The sequence below is a fragment of the Pleuronectes platessa genome, chromosome 21, assembly GCF_947347685.1.
Source record: "Pleuronectes platessa chromosome 21, fPlePla1.1, whole genome shotgun sequence".
Taxonomy (NCBI): domain Eukaryota; kingdom Metazoa; phylum Chordata; class Actinopteri; order Pleuronectiformes; family Pleuronectidae; genus Pleuronectes; species Pleuronectes platessa.
In genome coordinates, this window is record NC_070646.1 from 3,237,132 (window position 1) to 3,259,841 (window position 22,710).

Consider the following 22,710-nt stretch of genomic DNA (forward strand, 5'->3'; position numbering starts at 1 on the left):
GGCCGCCTGTGGCTTTGGGATCTTAATCCTCCACAGGCGGAACAGCCAGGTCCCTCATAAGGGCTCTTTTCATGGAACTGGGCCTTGGTGTTTTCTGGGGGGGCCTGGGGTGCAGGGACAAGCCCCCCCCCCCCCTCCCGCCCCCGTCCAGTCCCTTGTCATCTTCCTTCCACCCCTTTGTGGCGTTCTTCCACTTTGATTTAATGTTTGCCCATCTCATGGCTCCGAGACAGGGGGCGCGCAAAAACATTCCACAAAAAGATATGCCAGCCCCTCCGCTTCCTGCACAGCCATTCCACATATACACATCTACACACAGACACGGAGGCTATATGTAAAAAAGAAAAAGTGTGTATAGATAGTACCGAGCAGGCACATGCACCCTTACACATTCCTCCTGCTTCCCCTCCCACCACCCGATGGAAAGACCTTGTGCCAAAGTGCCACAAACAAAGGCTTTAGTTTGTCGTTGTTTGTTTTAGCAGCGTTCAGGGGGATCGTCCTTCACATGTTATTTGTTTACCTGCTCTCAGAGTCTCGATGTCTTCAGGACGGGAGAAAATCTGCAACGATACATTAACGACAACAGACAACCTTGTCAAAATCAGCTAAACTCCCAGGCTGATGATGAGGCTGGCAGAATAACAGACCGTAGAGGGGTCCCCTCAGCTGTTTCTCCCACCCCCCACCCAGCCCCAGAAAACTGTTAGCCCCCATCCCAGGTTGGGGGTCCTGGGGTGTTCCCTTGGGGAGCCCCAGAGCTCTGGGTGTTAGTGTTGCCACTGGGGCTTTATAGACTCCCTACTGAGAGCATCTCCTTAGAACAGACAATGGGAGGCATTTATCCCCAGGGTGACCGTGCTGACCCCCTAAACTCACTCCCCTAAATCCGCCCGGGCATGGACTGGCGGCTCCTTTCAGGGGAGCCTTTCACAAGGCCTCACAAAGCGCCCTGGCCCATGGGCAAGCCTCCTCAGCAATGCATCAGTTACAATGGAGGGATGTGGACGTAAGCAAGTTTGTGTCTTCACATAAAAGTAAATCAAAAGTTTGTTTGGACGGAAAGTGCAATGAAACCAATAATTAACAATCAAGGCCGGAGATTTGACGATAGATTTCTTTCAGATGTGCTTTTTTGTTTTCATCCCAGAACACAGCATTTTGAAGAAAGGCTCTCATTCACCGCGCCGGTGCACACGGGAATCGAACGTTTCTCAGCCAAGGGGTGGGGGGATGGCGGGGGACCCACATTTTCTATTTTCTGCCTCATCTTTGCCGCCTTTTCTCATCCTCCATGCTCTTCCCATCCCCTCGCCTTGTTCCCATCTCCCTCTTTTCACCCTCACTTCCTCTCTCAGTTTGTATTGTTGTTGTTATTTCTTCCCCCGATTCCTCCTCTCTCTTTCACTCAGCACTTTTAATTCCACCCCCTATTTTCTCCTCCAGCTCTGGTGCAGAGGCACCATTGCAAATTGGGGAGGGGGGGTTGTGTTTGTGTGTGTTTTGTGTACGAGATTGTGCCTGCATGTGTGAGTGTGTGCGTCTGAGCTTTGCATCTGCGTGTGTGTGAAATAAGGGCGGAGAAAGAAACAGAGGAAGAAAGAGTTGTTAATATATGTGTGTATATTTGTGTGACTGAACCCTTTTTTCTTTGCATGTGTGTCTGAGGGTGTGTGTCTGTGCATGTGTGTCTTTGTGCATATGATGGAGATGGAGTAAAGGGGTTTAACCTCCACTTTAGTTTATGCGTGAATCCTTTTGGGGTCCCCCCGCCGCTTCCTTTCATTCCCTTTTGCATTCCAATGCATCCTATACGCTGTGAAAGACTCCGTTTAATGCGTAGAAAATAGGCCGAGTGCTATAAGTGAGTGATAGACGTCTCTGTTCTTCGGCTAAAGCCCGTTCTTTTCTCTGGGATCCTATTTATTGGCATTTTTTCCGCTTCGAGAGACAGAAAATCATTATATTCGAGGATGCGTCACGGAGAGGGAACCCACACATCTCATCGTGTGTTACACGCCTGATTATTTAACGATAAAATAACATTATCTGACCAATATTGTAGAAACAATGTCCAGATTTTACTTACGTAATTTTGGTTTATTCTTATATTCTTATTTTCCAAAATTTGTATCATCTAAAATCAAAACAATCGTGTGCCGGAAATGTAACAATCTGTCCCTGCACCGGCTCGGCTGTGCCAGACTTTACATGATAAATTCACAATAAAAAAGAATAGCCTAATAGGTGACCTTGTGTGCAGGTTGTGGAAGTTCTCTCAACAGTTTTACGAATACTATCTAGACTATGGGGAAGTTCAATGTGTTATGCTGCAGTACCATGGGTGTCCACTGGGGCTAACCCCTTATAGAGGCTCTATTAATGCCACGTTCCATTACACCTCGGCACTCAGCAATCGGAATGACGTCAAACCTGAATAATAATAACAATAACTGAATTTCTTCATATTTTTTCTTGCTTTAAACCGCTCAATGTGCCTGATGGTAAAATGTTGCTGAATTCCCACATCTCATCAGGTAATTTGCTTAGAAATGTGTTCGCATAACCAAAAGAAACAAAGGCCAAACCTATTAAAACATGACCCAAGCTGTAAAACTAAAAATAACCCATTGAGAGCTCACACTAGTGAAGCATTTAGCTCGATAGCTACAACCTGGGTGAGGTAACTGGTGGGTTCCCAGTGAGATACACTTGATTTAAAAAACACAGTCTGTTGTGGGTTTATTGTAATTCCTCAAACCATGAAGTAACCTGATACTGTATTGTGTTTAAAACATGCAACATGATTTTTTCACTGCATAGTGAATATAATACAGAATGCTGTATTTAGCTATATCATTTAAACACCTTCTTATAGAGGAGAAGTGATCTTCATTAGATAGTAATTTTACCAAGAGAGAAATAAATATAAAACGTAGATGGCTATTTGTGTATAATTCTCAACGTCAGATTTAGGGACATGCTTGAATGCTTTATTAGTAAACAGTAGCAACAGTGGCACTTTAATGAGTTTATAATGTGTGAAATATAAAATGCAGAATGTCCTTAATGGGATTTGACCAAAAAGCACCTGGCTTTGCTTGGATTCTGACCCACAATACATTCAACATGTCAACCCTTACATACAAGTACTGTATATACATGTTTATGCAAAACATGACATTTTAAACGAGTGTGACTGTTTTATTATTGTCTGTATTTGGGTTCAACCACAACTCTTATCAGTGATGTACGACATTAGACAGTTTCCTATATAATAAAACCGAAACAGCCGCGATCGGATCTGGTTTGTTTCACATGAGGATGAAGGCGTTTTCTTTTTTTCCTGACTGGTCTCTGAAAGGTCGTTGAGACATAACATGTGGTTCTGTCGGACAAACCACAGAACACGCTACTCCAAACAACACGCCACCATGAAAACAAGCTGCCGGCTCCCACACAATAGCAGTCACATGAGCGGGTGGTACACAGAGGAACGTTCCCCGGAATGCTGACTTTTTTCTTCTGGGATTAACACACATTCCATGAACTTTCCAGAAGTAGATACACAACAATTGCAAACATTTTAATTATCGGATAGTTGCCATGTTTTCCTGGAATATAAAAAACAATGAATGGGTTGAGTTTTGTATTGTGATATATTCTTAGGGAGGAAAAATGTTTACAAGAAAACCGACTTGGTCTCTGAAGCCGTTTTCATACAAGAACTCCGGAAAATGTTCCGACAATTGGTTCCAGACTTTCTCCAGACTTTGCCTTTCACATATTTAAAAACACCGAAGCCGATTCTCCAGGTCAGAATCGTTAAATCACGTAGAAATGCAGCCGTGGAAATCAAGTGTTTTAATTTAAAGCACATTGATGCCCTCATAACCAAAGACTAATTTTAAAACCAAAGTGTTATAACATGATAATAGACAATTTCAAGGAAACTTTTTGTTCAGACTTTAACTTCATTTAATCTTGAAGGTTATTGTCATTTAGCTTCTTACCTTGAAGTTAGTCTTTATAACAAACAGAGCTTAAGTTTGATCTAAAGCCAATAACAGAGTTCAGGTCCAGCTCTGCCTTGCCCTGACCTGAGAGTGTCTGTTTATCATTTGCACCGCTACGCCTGTGTGTGTGTGTGTGTGTGTGTGTGTGTGTGTGCGTTTGTGTGAGCAGTGCCCTGCCTGACCTGGTGATAACGGGTACACAAGGGTCAAGTATGCCTGGAGTGCGGAGTATGTGCAAGGGGGGGCCGTTGCCTGAAGCCTCGGTGGGTGTGGCGGCGCAGGAGGCAGGTGCGGAGTCAAAGGGTTAAACTAGAACAGGTTGGCTGGAGCGTGTGCATGCTAGATGCCACAGTTGGTACCGAATTGCAAGTTGTGTGAAGTCAGAGGGGTCGGTCCGCTGCAGCCGAGCATGTGTGGCGGTGCACAGAATAGGGTCAGGGTTAAAAAGAGGTGGTTGTTTTAACCCAGCGAAGGTAAACGTCTGCCCCCAGAGGTCGAATGCAGGTTTTCCAAAAATGCAAACACATGACACAGTGCATGAACTTCTAACATGACCACAGTGAATATATATATATATAGATATATATCCACCATTTCATCAAGGTCTTCAGGCAGACCTTTTTTTGTGTGTGGGAAAAATTGGAAGAGCTGGTGCAGTATGAGGGCTGAAGTCTCTTCATCATGAGAGTTAGAACGGACAGTTATTTCCCCCTCTGCGAGCCTTGATGCAAAGGGCCTCACACAATGACCCGGCTGCAGCAGATACATCATCCAAGTCTCACAATTACAGCGTCTAGCTCGCCGGAGCCTCACGGTGCCTCTGAGTGGAACTTCTGCATTTACAATCATTCCCCTCATTTCTCCAAAAAATGCACCACACACCGTCCCCCCTTCCCCTTCCCCTTCCCCCCGATCGACATTTCACACTAACCAGGAGCACCGACATTGGGCTGAAATTAGTTCTGAACCACCGGCTTTCTCTGGGAGTCTTTAGATGTGCAGCCAGCGTCGGGCAGCCGAGTGGGAGTGGAGGTGGAGGCTGCATTCTTTCATTTTGGGTTTCAGTGTCGGCGCATAAATCTTTTGGCAAATTAATCTCGTGCAGGAGCAAACCAGCACACGGTGAACGGGCTGCAACTCACACTGCCACTGGTCATAGTCTTTTAATAATTACTCTGTGCACCACTAAGATTTGCGTGATTCACATTCAGCTGTCCTATAGTTGTTGTTGCATATTCTGTATATAAACTTATTTTCACCCAGACTCCCGCCAGCAGAGTCTTCTTCTCTATCGTCCTCCCCCCCCCCCCCCCCCCCCCCTTGGGAAGATGAGAACGTAGGTGAGGGAGGGGGAGGGGGGGGGGTTCTCTTCCTTACCCTTGTAAAATCACATTTTCCCCTTTCCCCTACTTGAAAGGGTTTCTCAGATTTCTGGAAGCAAAGTCACACAAACACAGAATTACACACAGGCGCGCACACACACACACACACACACACACACACACACACACACACGCACACACACCATGAAGGTTAGGTACTTTTTTTTAGACACACTAATAACAGACCAACACTCCACACTGTGATCTTCAAAGCGACCGAAGAGCAGAGGAGAACGAGGCCATTGAAGGAGCCCACTGAAGGAGCGTTTGGCACGTTTAAACCCACTTAGCCTTTAAAAAGAACACTTTAATATTTACAAATTGCAGTAAAACTCGCACGCAGCACAAGGACGAAGCCAATTCACTCTCAGCAAACATAAAGCCTGAGTGAGGGGAGTTCATTTACGGGCTCAGAACTCAATGAATACAAAACTCTGCTTTTACAGTGTCGTTTTAGAGGCTCGTTAAAAAAGCAAAAAAGTTCCCTTTTCCAAATCTTCAAGTGTGAGCTTTATTGAATTTCTGCTCTTTGAAACTGGATTGGAGGTTTTATTGCTTTATCTTAAAGTGGTTTGCGAACTGATTTTCAAAAAGTATCGACCTGAAAAAAGAAGATCTGACAACAAAGTTAACTGCTTTCAAGTCTAAGAGGCTTGTGGTTTATTGAGAGGGAAGTTTCATTTATATAACTAAAAACTGTTACAAGTTTATTGTACACACGGTAGTTCAATGTAGAGAGAAAACATCGGAGGCACTAAATGTTCTAAGAAAAAACTTTGAGTTGTTTCAGCTGTGGGAAGAAGTCGTGGTCGTTTTAGCCTCGACCGAGCGCCGGGATCATGTTCACAACTGGCATTATGAAGCTGTCTTCAATCACAGACTCAAGTTTCATATTCAATAGCAGATGATATAAATGCAACTTGAGCATCTGAAGAATTTTGGTCGAGGCCATATTTCCTTCAGGAAACAATGTCCTGACAGAGCTCAGCTGCCACTCAGGCGACTGGAGTCTCCAGAGGGGCCGGGATGAGCCAGAGGGGCCGGGATGAGCCAGAGGGGCCGGACTCAACCTCGCAACCCAACAGTCTACACACGAGGTCGGGCTGGAGTCTCCCGTTCGACTGGGTCAGACAATCGCTGGTGAAACATCCATGAAGAAGAAAGAGCCTTTCGGGATTAATCTATTATTTTTGGCTGCAGGAACAAATTTAGACGCTCTGGATTAAAACGGCTATGTCCGATATTGCTAAATTAAATAAACTTGGAGTCAGCTCTAAACTAATTCACACCATGTTGTAGGAACTCGTCCAAAAACTTCAAACCTTGAACGGCAACAGACTGTAAACTAATATTTCAATACGTGATATGAACAAGGTCAACTGGCAGATTATTTCCCCTCCAGCCAATTGACTGGGTAAAGAGAAGGGGATTTCAGTCAGCCGAGATTTTTGGTATAATACATCGCAACATTTTGACTTTAAGAAGAATGCTTCAAAAAATGGTAATGGTAGTTAATTAACACAAAATCTACAAAAGTTCAACAACTTGCAGCAGTCAAACTAGGATAAAACCCACGTAGTTATTCACACACTGAGTCTGCACTGGTTTTCAGTAATCTCCCATCACACCAATTAATTGTCTGTCAGGTCACTTAATACACATCGTTTGTATTGATGCAACACACACACACACACACACATACACAGACACATAAACCTAAGCCGTAAATTGTTATTAAGTAACCTGATGACTCGTGACTTTCTGGCACCTGCCCCTGATGTTTGGATCTGTTCACCATCCACTGATATCTCTGAAATCTCGTGTGTGTCTACCTCCCTCATTGCAACTGGATCAAAAACATACAAACTCCCAAACACAGCTTCTCTCTCGGAGGCAAAACAACCCTGTGCATTAGCCGCAGCTCCATTCCCCCCAACCCCCCCCCCCACCCCGCCACATTCATTGAGGAAACAAGTGGCTTTAATGGAGATCTCGCTCGCAGATTGCAGAGTCGCTGCGGTGAGAAACATCCCTGGGAGAAAAACGCTGCGAGTCATAAAAAGTGATAAAAGTCAAACAATAACAACCAGCGCCTGAAAAAACACAAACAACACAAGGGAAGCTGCAGGAAGTTGGGCTAAAGCAATAAACTGCTCCAGTCATTCAAGGCAACTTTCCCGAAAACTTTTAACAGACTATGCTGCCGGACACAAAAACTTTGTGGTTAATTTTGAGACAGATCGGGTAAATGGTTTGAATTTGGATTAAATATGAAAATTAGATGTATAGCCTATAGCCAGGAGCATGAAGCTGTACAGTGTTGCAGCTGCAGGCGTGGCCCACAGCTTGTGAAGAGGAACTCCTGGAGTACCAGCATCAATTACCACCATTACTGCACATTACCCAGGCCCTCATTCTCTTCCTGTGTGTGTCTGCCTGCACTCGCACAACTCCACCTCAGGCTACCTAGCAGAGTTGTCTGTGTGTGTGTGTGAAAATGTGTGAGGAGAGAAAATGTGCATGTGCAAACTCCAACACACACACGCCCATGTGTGTGTCGCCGGGTAATATATCATCTCAGCTTGAATAGACCCCCAAGCCAGAAGTTAATGAAGTGAAATGAGACTTATTAGACAAAAACCTTTAAAATAAGTGACAGGCGAACGTGAGGAAATAAAGACGAGCCTGAAATTATAAATGACAGTGAAGACGTCGGTGCACAAAGGGAACGTGAGTCTTTTAAACTGAAGGAACAAAAACAACTGGAGGTGCTTTCCCCCTAAAAAAATCTAATTACCTTTAAAGGGTTGAATAGGACTGGTGGTTCAATCTCCTTGTTGTGCAAGGAGTTTCATTTTGCCCTCTCTTTGCCCCGCAGTGGATTAACACAAGACTTGACACTAGCATATGATCCACGTGGCGCACATTTCTCAATGGCTTTACTCTTGAGGCCAGTGAGCGGCCCGGGTCGGCTAAGCCAGGTAACGCTCGGCCTAATTGGACGGGAATGACCAGTTATCGGGCTGATTACTGCCACTCCTCATCAGATCATGGCGGCGCGATCGGGGAGCGGCTCTGTCCGACGTGCAGCACATGATTGAGAGGCGGGGGAGGCGGTAGAGCCTGCTGGCAGGGGTGGGGCTGTTCCGGGGTCAGCCAGCGAACAGGGAAGCATTTCTCATCACTGTCAGACAGTTTTTGGAGGGAGTCCCGGAGTGTGGACGTGTGCAGGCCCCCGGACGTCTGACAGCCGGGGCCATCGAAACAGTCGCACACATGTTTGTTTGTGTGCGCTTGTCAAACAGAGGGTCCCCTTGCGGGTTCATTAGAATCTTCCCCCGCCTCGGTGTCTGAATACTCAAAGCTAAGGGCGGCAACAGATGAAGATAAATTAAAAGATCAGGTTTCCCCCCCCTCTTCTCAGCACACAGACCCCGGGGTTGACCCTGTACTCTGCAGATGCTTTGAAGCCTGATACATGTGGTTGCCTTTGACCGAGGGCTCTCAGCGAGGCCGAGCCTTCAGGTTGGAATAAGCAAACCCCCCCTCGCTGTTCTTTGCCCTTTCTTTAGCCCGGGTCTCAACCTGGTGATGACCCCACTTGAAGCTACTACAGGGGTCATCCAGCCACTTGTTTTGCCTACGGCCAAAGACCTGAGGACCCAGGGGGGGCATGGGAATGTGCTGAGTTGGCCGACCTCTGAGGACACTCATGGTTTTGATCATGAAGTCTCGCTGGATGGAAAATCGAACCTGGAAGCATCGCACGTCTGAAAATATAGCATCAGATAACGTTTTGGACATTTTGGACATTTTCATTTCCTCCACCCCTTGCATTCCACCTACAATCAGAACATTTGTTTTGTGTCCAGTAAATATGGACAGGGAAATGAATGGCCTTTGGAGCTGATTCCATTTCATACAGGAAATAAAACACAAATCAATCACAGGAAGGTTAAGAAAGGCCAGGCGAACCTTTCTGAAGCTTGATCCCTTCAACTTCACTTCTCCGTTAGACAATAACCAAGCCTTACCTCATGTGCGCCAACTTCCCATTGCAGTAAATTATTCAGCTGCACTCACAAATAACTACCTTGGCTTTTAGACATGGGGCTGAGAGCTGACGTAGATTTATGTCGACCTTTCCTTCTCCATTTTCCCTCCTACTTCCTTAAGACGTGGAAGGGAGAATGTAAACACTTTGGAATGAGACGTTAGCGTAGCCGCAGAACTGGGCGTGAGGTGATAAGTGAAGAGTAGAGGAGGGAACTATTGTCTGGACAGGAGCGGATGGGGGGGGGGGGTGGGGTTGAACATGGGAAATGTGGTCGGACCAAACCTGGAGCTGAAAAGACTTTGATCATCTCTCATCACGGACTTTGTTCTAAAGGGGAACACCAGTCCATCAATCACTTCCTTTCTGTTATGCCTGGTCTGAATTCAAGGTCCTGCTTGATTGGGTGGGTGGGTGAGAGCAAGCAGAAGCCAGGGAAACACATCCCATAGGTCATCAGGCAGGAATGACCCTACAGAGCAGGGATTCAACTGAGCCAATGCACCCAACCCTGCTTCATACATATTACATTTTATGTAAAAGACAAGGTCAAGGCATTAAAATCTGTTTGGTTAAGATTAACGAACGATTATTGACGGAGACACATTATGTTTTTCTTGTTTTATGCAAATGATCTACAAAGTTTAAAAAGACTAAAGTCTGCAGTAAAGGGAGCCAATCGTGATGTCACATAATATTTCAAGGGCCCATATTTGCATAGTGCATGCTTTAGCAGAGAGTCTGGCACACCCCCTGACACGCAGGCAGGTGGAGTGAGGGTGGAGGCATACACTGGAGGCTGTTGAGCAATCACAGCAGAGTGGGACAGTATGAGGAAAGGGAGGTTTTCTGATTATATAAGTAATAACCCAAATTTGAAAACAATGAACTTGAATATGAGTCTCCTACGAAACAGACCACAATATTATTCCCAAACCTGGACCTAACTGTTCTACAGTGCTATGAAAACATATCAACCATTAAGAAAAGTCTGTGGTCACTACAAGAGATTATTGTTTGACTTATTATTTCTATTATTTTGACAGAAAACTGAACTCTGACTGTAAACCTTTATTTGCCACTAGCCAAATATGTAAATCAACAGCATATCATCCTAAGGTTAATTAGAAGGTTAAATCTGGTTGCAATTATGTGTCCTTCAAAAAGTATTTGCTGTTGTAGTTAAGTTGTGTACAAACAACTTCAAGGCGACAAAGTTGAGACCTTTGTTCCGATGTGGCAACACTGCTAATGACCAAGACACCACAAAAACTAACTGCTGTCATTGCTGTGCCAATATGATAACCTAGCTATGTAGGAAATACCTACACAACTTTAAAAAGGTGCATGATGATAACACAAAGTCTGAGTAGTCAAGAAAAGCTACAGTTGAGCCTATCAACCTATTTAACCTCCATTTTCACTGCCTTGGTTTTCACTGTGTCACTGTTTGATTCTGGAAGTAATGACTCATCTGATTGTGTCTCATTTGCAAGATCTGCAATTTGCTCACAAACAACACAAGTTAGGTTTTTAATTGCTGCTTCCTCTACTGATTATGTGACTACAGCCTGAAACCTCTGAGAGAGAGCAGCGAGGAATGGAAGGAGGAACCTTTTTAGAGTCCTGCTTTGGGTTCTGTGGGTTTGGTTTAATGGCTCTGCCGGCTCCGTCTCCCTGCCTCACTGGTGACTAGCGTAGCCTTCAGGCTGGATGGCACACAGCGTTACTGTCTGGGTGGGAGTGGTGAGGCGCGGCAGGAGGCTCTTTGGAGATAGTGTGTGAAATAGCATCCGTGCATGAGGCGCATAAATCAAGTTAAAATAGTTTCCATGAACGTCGCAGGTTTAAATCAGGGATGAGTCGACACTGGTATCAACTATAAACCACAACTCTCACCGCCGCGATTCAGCTGCACCAGAATTCAAAGACAAAGCAGCTTTTCCTCTGGCATGGATGTGACCATTTTTATTTGAGTATAGTGGGCATGTTAGGAATATATCTCTCAAATATGCATGTACGAAATGCATCTTCCAAATGGACTCAACATATTCTTATACATGTACAAAAGTAGGTAATGAATATGATACACACAAGTATCCATGTGTCTGCAGCTGTAGGTGGATTAGTTAAATTCAGTTGCAAAAACAAATGATCAGTGGGATTAGTGGTAACCCCTAAATTGTACAAAAGGATATTTACAATTTTAAATTTCAGTTTATAAAATGCACTACAGCTAAATGTAATAATCAGGATTGTGTTCATGTGATTGTGTGTGTGGAGAACAGAGGGGTGGGGGTGGGCGTCTGCGAGTGGAGATGCTTAAATGTCAAATTGCTCTTGCAGACATGGGAGCAAAGAATAGAGGAGACAGTCTGTGTTGGTTTGTGCGAGCAGAGAAAACGGGGGTGTGGGGGTGGGGTTGGTGGTGGTGGGGGGGAGCTTGGTTCTCTGCAGACCTCTGGGACCAGGGAGGCTGGAGATAAGCCACGAGCATCAACACCCCTCATTCGCTTTCTGCCCGGCTCATGTCAAACCACCAGGGTCCCCTGTACCGATAACCCCTCACAGGAAAGGAACCCTTTATGTCGCCTGTCTGAGCCGCTTTGTGCCCCCCCCCACCCCCCCTTCCACACACACACACACACACACATTCAAACCATTTCTTATATTGTGCGGAATTCATTTCATGCAGCATATTGAGCTCCCTCCGACTACATTTACCTGCAAAACACTCAGTGCTCACGGTGCAAATCCTTATAGAGCGACAGCACCGACAGAGGGAGAGAGCTCTCTGGTGTGAATCAGCAGCTCAGTGGGGAACCAGGGCCCGAGGCTGCAGGTCGGAGTTCTCCTGAGGTCATTCACGGGCAGACAGAGAAGAGGGGAGGGAGCGCACGAGGCTGAGAGACAGGGACACAACCTCCGGAGCCACTGACACAGCCCCTGGGTGTCTTTGATGTATCGCTGCGAGCTTCCTGAAGCAAACACAGGCTAATTGTCTGGACCAGGTCGAGATGCTTATCTGTGTTCGCCTGTCTGCTGCTCTGAGGCTTCGATACGTTTCCCCTGCGATACAGAGGAGACCGAGCCTGTCTGTCCAGATCAGATTCCTGCAGGTACAAACGGATACATCCAGCATTTAGAGGCTTTTGCCCCCCCCCCCACACACCATCCGTCACCCGTCCAGGCCCAGATTGACCTGGTGCGTATCTCCTGACCTTTAAATCCAGGACACGACTCACAATTACTGCAAACCCGATAACGAACAAGTTAGAGAAGGCTTTTAAAAAACCCATTAGTTAACTGTAAACTTATCTTTTAATTACCTGGTTACCTATAAGAACTTCCTGAAGTTTTGAGTCCAGTTGAGAATCAAGCTTTATCTTTAATTCTGCTGCTATTTCTCTTAATTTCCATTCATCCGTTTTGTTCGGTCGACCATTACAGCCATCTCCCATTCAAACAATACCATACAGCGATGAAGAAGAGGGAGGAAGATGAGGAAAGATCATAAATTTAAGGTAGAAGGAGGAAGTTGAACTTTTGGTGGTGACAGGGGACGAGGACAATATCGTCCTTTTGAACTCTCGAGCGTAAATATTGGTGCTGATGTTCCGGTGGTGGGGGTCTTTCGTTCTGACCCTCCTCGAGCTCCCAGTAACCCCTTCATGTGGGAATATGCTTCCCCACCTCTTCCCTTATATATCCTTATATACCCTCAGCCCTACAGAGATCAGACACCGGGGGTCTCTGGGGGGAAATAGCTCATCTCGTGATGACGCTACTCATTGCAAGCCTGATTGGGTTTAGTGATGCCTGGGGGGGGGCAGAAGGCCAGATCATAAAGATATATCAATATACTGCAGCTACTGGAAACACATCACTGCTTTGATCTGGGAAGAACTGGTTTCAATGCAGATGGTTGCTGGGGGCGGGCGCGGGGGGGGGGGGGGGGGGGGGTTTGATGTATGAAATGTACAGATTGTGACAGATGAAGAGAGAGAGACACTAAAGTTAAAGCCTTTCTTCTTCATTCTTATTTTAATAATCTTCAGGGTTTTATAAAAAGCAATTACAGACGCAGCCCTTCAGTGCATGTCTGTAGTATCTGTAGAGTCTGTAGTGTCTGTGGCAGCGGGCGACTGGGACTCAACAACGTGAGTGACACTGTCCATCAACAACCGATTCCCCGGTTCGGTTCTTTCTGTGTACGAGTCGAGCTTCACTGAACTTGAATAAGCGAGGGAGCAGCTCTTTGTGCAGCAGTTGTGTTACAGCTTCAGGGTTGTGATGATTGACTTCTAGAAGCTGGTCTTTACTTGACACTGCTCAATCACTGTAGGTCACTTTTACAGTTTTCTGAAAGGAAAGGCTGCAACCAGTATCACCACAGGGCAAACAAAGGGGTTTGGAAAGGGCATGATACTGGTAAGTAATAAAGAGCAAAGGGAAAAAGCCAATTTCCTTGTGTGTCAGAATAGGATCCTTTCAAAATCCAATTGAGCAGTATATTAAAAAGGCTTGTTTTATATATGTCTGTAAAATCACACTTTACAACTTCATCACAATCTCAGCAGCTTTTAACAGAGCAACACAAAGCGCCAAGAAAACAGCTCTGTCAGTTTGCAGCTTCACGTGTGATCATGTGCGTTTTCAGTGTGTGTGCATTTGTTCATTCATTTGTATGCATGTGTGTGTGAAACAGAGATACAGCTTGCAACCCCCGGACCAGTCCTCTATCTGGTGAGCTGCATCATTTCACCTCGGGTGCAGGACTCCACTCTGTCACTCAGGGTGACACATGGCGAGGCAGCTCCCTGCCCGTGGCGTGCAGCGGGGATCACCGCCCTGTCACTGTCTGTCACTTTGGCTTTGTCCCCTGTCATGCCCCCCGACGCTGGCAGGCTGAGGGAGGGAGGGGGGGGGGGGCGTCAGGAACACTGACAGACTGACAGGTGACAGGTGAAGACAGCACAACAGCGAGTGCCACAGACACAGAGTCCCTCATACGCACCTCAGTGGGGCTCAGCATGTGGGGAAGTGAATGTTCTTGCATGCAAACACATTCAGACGCTGAGTTTAACACCACTGGGAGGAGATTACAAGGTCCTGTGGGGGGGTCAAGTGTCACCAGCTCCTGAGACCTGTTGAGAAAACTCTTAAACTACAGGGGCTTGAATCTTAAAGTCTGATTTAAAAAATATATTCATTTCGGCCCCTTCACTTTTGTCACATTTTGTTGCATTTCAGCTTCATGCAAAAATGTATTAAATTCATTTTCTACACCTGAAAATGAGAGATTATTTAGCAAATTTATTAAAAAGGAAAAAATGTAAAATCACACGGATGTTAGTGTCAGTGCTGAGTTCAAGATCTTTTGTCATTTCTCATCCCTGAGTCTTCTTGAGCACAACAGGACTTGACTCATCTGCAGATCCTCTAACCTCTGCCAGGTCAGATGAGGACCGTCAGTGGACATCTAGTCTCTTTATAGATGTGTCCCAGTCAGAGCTCTGGACTCGGCCACTCATGGCCACTAACAGAGTCCCAAAACCACCCCTGTGTTGTGGTAGCTGCATAGTTAAGAAAATGAACCTTCAGCCCAGTCTGAGGTCTTGATCCATCCATCTATCCATTCCCCTCTATCCAGGATCAGGCCGTGGAGGCAGCAGGCTGGACAGGACGTTCCAAACGTCCCTATTCCCACTTTCCAGCTGCTCCTGGGGGATCCAGAGAGGTTCCCAGTGGAGAATTGGATAAATACATCGTCCTCGATGGGTTTGCCCAGTGCACCTCACATGGAAAGCTCCCTGGAGGCCTCCTAAGTTTCCTTTTCAACATGGAGGAGCAGAGGCTGTACTCCCAAACCTTGTTATTCAAGTTAACAGCTACAGATACACTATATATACTGATACGTCTGTATGTAAAAAACAACTGCACAAATGCTCAAAGCATATTCACAAATAGCATCTACACAAACACACACAGAGAGAGAGAGAGAGAGCAGTATAGCGCCTTTGGATCGCAGCCTCTCCTGCTGGGGCCAAAACCCCCCCCCACTGCACTGATTCTGCCTGTCAGATCCAAGCAAGGACCCAAAGTACGAGCGCAGCTTTGATGCTGGAATAAGCTTTGGGTTGAATTCAAACACAAACCATGCAAGCTTAAACATTTGGCCTCGTTTCAGGTATTTATTATCTCGGCTGTAGATCAGATCTTTTCTGCCCTTTTGAAATCACCTGTCTCGGAGAAGTGATGATGAATGGTTGCCGGGAGAATTCACAGAGACGTAAAGTTATTTAAGTGTAACTGAATTACAGCCAACATATGTGCACGGGCCAATATGGGATTTGATTTACGCCTCCCTTTGTCTCTGGATGGAGTTTTAATGGCCGTTATTGAGGTCGTTTGCGGTCCCATATCGAGCGTTAGGCCTTCGCTGTGGCTCGACTCCAACCCGGTGCCAGAGGTTGCACCCAAATCATTCCCATTTGACCTAAATCTCCCATTCCATTACCCAACATTCTCTGCGGGGATAGTAGTGGTCCCTTAACACTTGAACTCTGACCCCAGCCCACTCCAGGGCGAGGCCAATAACAGTGAGGGAGGTTTTTAGAGGTAGCCAGGCGATCTGATCTGTCTCCGAGGGGACATACAGTCATAATGACGCCCTATGAGCTTTTTTCTGAAATGTGATTTAGTTCTTATTGCCTACAGTCACACTCAGGCGAGGCTGGGTTTGTCAGGCGGGGATGTGTGGAAATGTTTCCAGGTTTCATTTTAAACTATTGTATAATAAATAAATGAAGGACTGTAAACTTGACTGTGAATCTTGCAATAAATTTGACATTAGAAATAAGAGGTGGATCAAATATATTTTTCTGATTTCCCCCCCTGGGGCCAGAGGGTGTTTGTACTGAAGCTGTGGGATTTATACCATTGCAATTTCTTAAATGGGAGCACCGACAGGTCAGTGTGTCACAGTCCAATATAATAATGAAATGATTTAGTCTATCATCACACCTTTTGATCAATTCCCCTTTCTGTCCTTTATTCAACAAATCATATTTTAAATTAAAGAAGGGCAGATGTGAAGAGAAACTCATCCACGGCGAGAGAACAAGTTCCGAGCGATGTCTCGTGTTGTGGCAGCTGCAGCAGATTGACGGGATGAATACAGTATCTCCACTGATCCACAGTTTAGGATCCTCCAGCCTCGTGCCTGTTCTCTGACATAAATATCTGGCAACCCAGAAGTAATCCTCCTTAAAGTCTCGATTCCAGAAAATGCGTTCAGAAAAGGCGAAATGGAAACATGAGAACGCAGGAATGATCGACACAAGCACATTCGAGAAACACAATTCTGGCCCCACGAGAAAACACACACACACACAAACACACACAGAGGCAAACGCTTTCTGTTACACATGCTCCCTCCTCGTCTTTTAATGAGGAGGGAGTAAAGACAGCTTTAGTACAATAGCTGGCTAGTGTACAGAAAGAAATAAGGCCAGGTACAAAGGAATGGAGGAAGTTTAAAGAGGAGAGAGAAGAGGAAAAGATGTGTTTTCACCGTTCACCGACTCCTGGCAGGCCTGTGGGATTGGCGGTGATTGGTGGGGATATGTGAGGAGCAGCACTTGAAAGCCCAGCCAGGAGTTTTAAGATGTTCAGAGGGAGTTATTGGTCGGCTGCTCTTCCTCTCCCCTCCCATCCTCAGCTTCCCTGAGTCTTTTCAAGCTCCGGGCCCACCGACCCTTTCTTCTTTCCTCATCCCTCTGAGAGCCCTGACATGCATGACAGGTACAGGAGAAAAGAGGGAGACTGCAGAGGTGTAAGGAGAGGAAGAGGAAGGGAGACTTGGAAAGGGGGTGAATAAAGGTGAGAAACAGAGGTGATGGGCTCCAGACAAAGAAGGCGGAGAGGAAGACAAAGGGGGAGAAAGGGAGGATGCAAAGTAGGATGAAGAGCCCCCCTGCATAATTTAAGTATCCGATAGAGAAAACATTTGGGCACTTATCTGGAACTATATCAGTTTCCCCTCCTCAACAGCTACAAGCTTCTTTAGGGAACCATCTTTGTGCACAGGGACCTCGTCATGTTCAAACAATAAAAGATCCTACACAAACTTTTGCCACAAAGTTTGGAAGCGCACTTAAATATAGTTTCACGCTGTTGTCGCTATTGCAAAAGAGAAGGCTGTTTATCCTGCAGGGCATCGTTAGACTGAAAATCAGAATCTATATATATTTATATAAATCGTGCCGAGCAGAGTATGTGGTGAAGTCCAGGTGAACAGGATTCTTTTTCAAAGAAAGTAACTAGTCAGACGTTTGGGATTCTTTCATCCTTAACTGCATCCTCCTGTGCCCCCCCCCCCCCCATTCAAAATTATTAGCTTCTTACAAAAAAGGGGTTTATCTCGAAAAGTGGCGTAATATATATCTCCACCCGCCGCAAAACCCGGTATCAATAAAGTTCAGGTGTGGACTGGAAAGAAAAACACGAGGGAGACGTTTGAAGTTTGCACGGATGAGTTATCGCCTCCGTCTTTTTTCACCGCATAACAATGATTTGCATGACAGGCCTGTAACGGTCGGTGAGGTCACGAGCAAATGGTGCTTATGGTTAAAGATCATAAATATTACTATGACAAGAAGAGTAGAAATGACATAGGGGTTCTCTCCGTCTCAATGCTGCGTGTGTCCTCCTCCATCAAATCCCCCCCCCCCCCGTTCTTTCAAAGGGGTGCTTGACAAAAGTAAAGAGGTTCCATCGGGCTCGGGTGGGGGGGGGAAACGGGGGAAGAAAGAGCTTTTGCTCCCGCTCTCACTGGACTCTTTCATAACCATTAAGTGCGTGATGACACCAGTGGATATTCAGATTGATTTACCAGCGTCTGGGGATCACTTGGTCTGTGGAGAAGTCTCCCATACACCAAGACTCATCTGGGTCCCTAATGAAAGGCTTCCTGCCCCCGATGTTCCCTCGGAAAAACCAAAATCCACCTATTTTATACTTCACCGTGATTGCTGTAATGGCCTTATTGAAACCCTGGATCTCATTGATGCTTCCTTAGCCGCAGAGTGACCAGGAAATGAAGCTGAAAGCTCCGGATCCGATCCTCACTTTTCAAAAAATCAAGGAAGGGATTTAAGGGATGAAGCCGAAAACTGTGAGGAGTAAAAAAGAAGAGCGATTTATTTTGGCAAAACCTCAGAGCACAGGAAAACAGAAAGCCACCCACTTACACCATCAGGGCCCTGTACTGGGCAGTTACTGGCGTAATACCATTATCGACACTGACGTCTTCATCCTGTGTCGTAACCTGTCAGCGGTGAGCATCTACAGGCCTGGAGCGGAGGAAGCATCAAAGCTGCAGGATCGCCGTGTGTCTAAAGTAAAGGGGGGAGGGGGGGGGGGCTCTATAATCAGCCTGCAAAGGTGATTAGACCCCTAGAGTCCCCAACTCTCCCGGCGCTCAGGGATCCGCGGAGCAGCCAGATTCTGACAAACAGGTCGTTTTAGCTCCGCTCACTAAATGGAAGTCGACGCGCTGTGACAGTGAAGCATGAGGTTATGGTTTCTAATCATCGCTCCAGAGGAAGCTGACAGGCACCGGCTTGTGGTGGAGGGAGAGAGAGGAGACTGAGGGTCGGGGGGGTTGTTCCCCAGTCACCTTTGACCCTGCGGGGATGATGACCTGTATCTCCCCAACGCTGATTCATTTCCTCTTTACCCCGGCAACCCATGTGCACACACACACAACACACGCCTGTTGCTATGGAGACAGCCGGGGGCCTCCAGATTGAACTGGGAGGGACTGGGACCAGTCGCTGGATCGGGTTCTAGAAAAAAGAGGCCTCTGCAGGACGTGTGTTATTAACCCTCGGGACAGGAGCAGCAGCACCAGGGTGATATTTACCTCCACGAGTGCAGCAAGTGGAGGGAATGGACATCTGTATGGATGAGGGGGGGGGGGTAATCACTTGTACCTTGACTAATGACAACAGCGAGTGGCCTTGAGGTGCAACTACACGCAACGCAGATCGCAATGAGGCGTGACAGGAAACAATAGACCGGGGGAACGACCACATTAAAAAGAGATCTTCAGTCAGTGGTGCTGATCGATGTCGATCACGGACGGGATCAAGGATTATTAGTTGTGTTATCAACGGATGAACTGTCTCAGTGGGAAACACACACAGATCAGGACAATGGGAGACTTGATAGAATTTAAACTGGACCACTTACAGGTCTGTCGTCAATAAGCTGTTTTAGAACACGGCTTATTTCAGTTCTCTTGAGCAAATCTACATGAGTTTCTGATGGTGCATTCCTCGCCAACTTTCAAACATTGAATCATCCATTAATGAAGCCTCCGGTCCAGCTAACAGCCAGGAGCAGGGAAGTCCAAGGCCGTGCAGAGGGAGTCGGCCTGAGGAAGATCCCCAGAGTTACAAGTAAATTACAGGAAACAGTCCAATTAATCCTCTCACCCTCGTTCTAGACGTGCTTCATCCTCCACTGTCATAAACTTGGCTGCTGGGAAGATGTGCGGCTGCCTCGTGCTTTCTCTCCCGTGGCGTTCCTCTTCCTAATCATCGGTATGGCCGGGACCTTGACCAGCGCTCTGAGATCTGCAGATTGATCGCCAACACAAGCTAATAATAATAACACGGAGTCTTCACCCTCGGTCCCGCTGACTGAAGAGGAGAGCGTTCTCGTGACGGCAGGAAAGCCAAAGTAATTAAATGATTTTTCCAGGGAATTAAGATCTTTTCTCAGAGAGCGTTCGCCAGATCTCAAGTGAAGCAACCTGGGATTAGAGTGGGAATCAAACCGCCGACTGGCCACAAAAGTTATATAAAGAAATTCCTCTTTTCGGAGATATTTTGAATGATTGCTTTACGTGCACATCATCATCTGGAGCTATTTCAATAACAGAACAGAAATAAAACTTTAAAATCTGCAGGCTACAGGCTGTGTGCTCCGTTTACAGATTCCTTGATTGGAATAATTTCATTGTTTTTCTTCTTATGTCGAGGTTGTTTTCTTGCTGCTGTTCCTTTTGCCCTGCACATACATCACATGGTAGAAGAATCCTTGCTTCCAGAGCCAATTCAGTTAGTGGGAAGCAGCGGAGGAGACGAGCCAAGGTTGCGAACCGGAGGACAACAGCCCTCGTGACAAAGCTCTGCCGTGGTCTGTCCTTGGCAGCGTCCTGCTCCAGCTCCAAGGCCGCGCTGAAACATGAACGAGCCACGCTAACATCGCCACGGTTGAAACACTGCGTCCATAACAACAGAATCTATATCTACAGAATGGAAGGGGGGGGGGGGGGGGGGGGGACGGGGAAAGCAATCAAAGAAAAAGCTTAAGACTTCGTTTTTATTTATTCTTTTCACAAAGACCATCCTCTACCAAGGAGGAGTCATTAAGGAGAAAGACCGCACACACGCCCGTTGCTTCTTGGAATACAGTTTATTCCCTTCTTCTTCTTTTTTTTTATTCTGAATGCTTCGCCGGAATTTCATCTTGGCCCGGAAATAAGGGAAAGTGTGTGAGAGCCGGAATTGTAAAGGGAGTGGGGGGTGGGGGGGGGGGGGGGCTAGCTTCTCCAGTTGAGTTTCAATATCACCTTCTCTTGTTTGAACGCAGGTGAGATTCCATGTAGGTAACATTGAGTCTGAGCAGCTGTTAGAGAATATCAGGACAACAAATTTCAGGAATTGCAATTTTTCAAATGTGTGGTTTGATTTTTACATTATTCAGTAACTCCGATGACTTTCATTTCTTAATATTTGAACGTTTACAATAGAGAAAATCTCTCCCACGTATCTCGAGAAGCATTTATTTTATTGACCCTAACATTTACCATGTGTATTGTTCGGGCCACAGCGAAGCACAGGACACGTAATAAGTTCAATACTGGTATAATTTGAACAAGCAGGGGACCAGTGCTCTGTAGCAGTGGAGACTGGGACTCATCAACACTAGTGACGTTCACAACATCGACAACGTCAACAACTGGTTCTCTGGTCCTCGGGTTCTGTGCACAGGTGCTACTCTTTGTGTACAGGCACAAACAAACGACTGGTTCCAATCAGGCAGGTTTAAAACCGGCTCTATTTATATAAGAAGCAAGAATCTCACTTTCATCTTCTTCTTCACCCAAACTTTCCTGGAAGACTCCAGCTCAGGTGTCGTGAAGCCATGAGCTTGCAAAAAAGAAAGAGAAAAGAAAGAAAGACATCAATTTGCTTAACAATGAGAAAGTGGTGCGCTCTTAATGGCTGATTTGATGCCATTAAGTAATGTTTCCCAGCAAGGAAACCCCGCCTCCCAACCTCCCCCCCCCCCCGAGCCACAGCATTCTGCTGCAATTTGGCTGATTAGATGAACTGGGCTGGTATTTATGGTTGGATTTCGTTTGATCTGCCGGCTCCACTTCGTGAGGATGGTGGGCAGGGGGGTGGTGGGGGGTGGAGGGGTGGTGGGGGTGGTGGGGTGGTGGTATGGTGAGTACGCGAGGGGCGGATGAAGGGAAGGACATTCACGTCTGAGAGATACATGAAGCACAAAGGCCTTTAGGATGAGTGAGAGGGAACAAAGTCGGGAGATTGCCGGAGATAACCGGGATAAAAAGAGGAAAAAAGGTGGAGATGGCCTATGAATTATATAAAAAAAAGAAAAGGTCCAAAGACACAGAGAGAGGAGGGGCGGGGGGGGGGGGTGGATGAGGAAGGTGGAGGAGCACAGGCTTCATTCTCATTACGAGACTCAGGGCAGCTGCAGCTTCTGTTGCGGTCGAACCATGTGTCTGATTGCACGTTATTGCAGAGACGCTACACCCCCGTCATCATCATCATCATCATCATCATCATCATTCTCCTGCTCTTCTCGGTCAGTTTACCTTTAGCTGTTGACGTCCCCCCCGCTTCTGTCTCACCTCAGTCTCCCTCCCCCCCTGTCTCATTTCCATTCTGTTGTAGTAGGATGGGCTCCAGGGTATCGATATGATCCTATGATTTATTACTCATCCCACATCTTTGCCTTTTTTTCCATTTCTCCCTTCCTGCGGATGGGACATATTTCCCTCAGACCACTACCTCTGGTGGTCTCATCAACGTGAGCCCTGCTGGACCACCTCCCTGCGTCAGACCCGATCCAAAGTGCAAAACCACTACCTCTTCATCACAGACCCACACTGGGACCAGCACCCGAAAAAAATCCCTCTAGACTTTTGCATAAA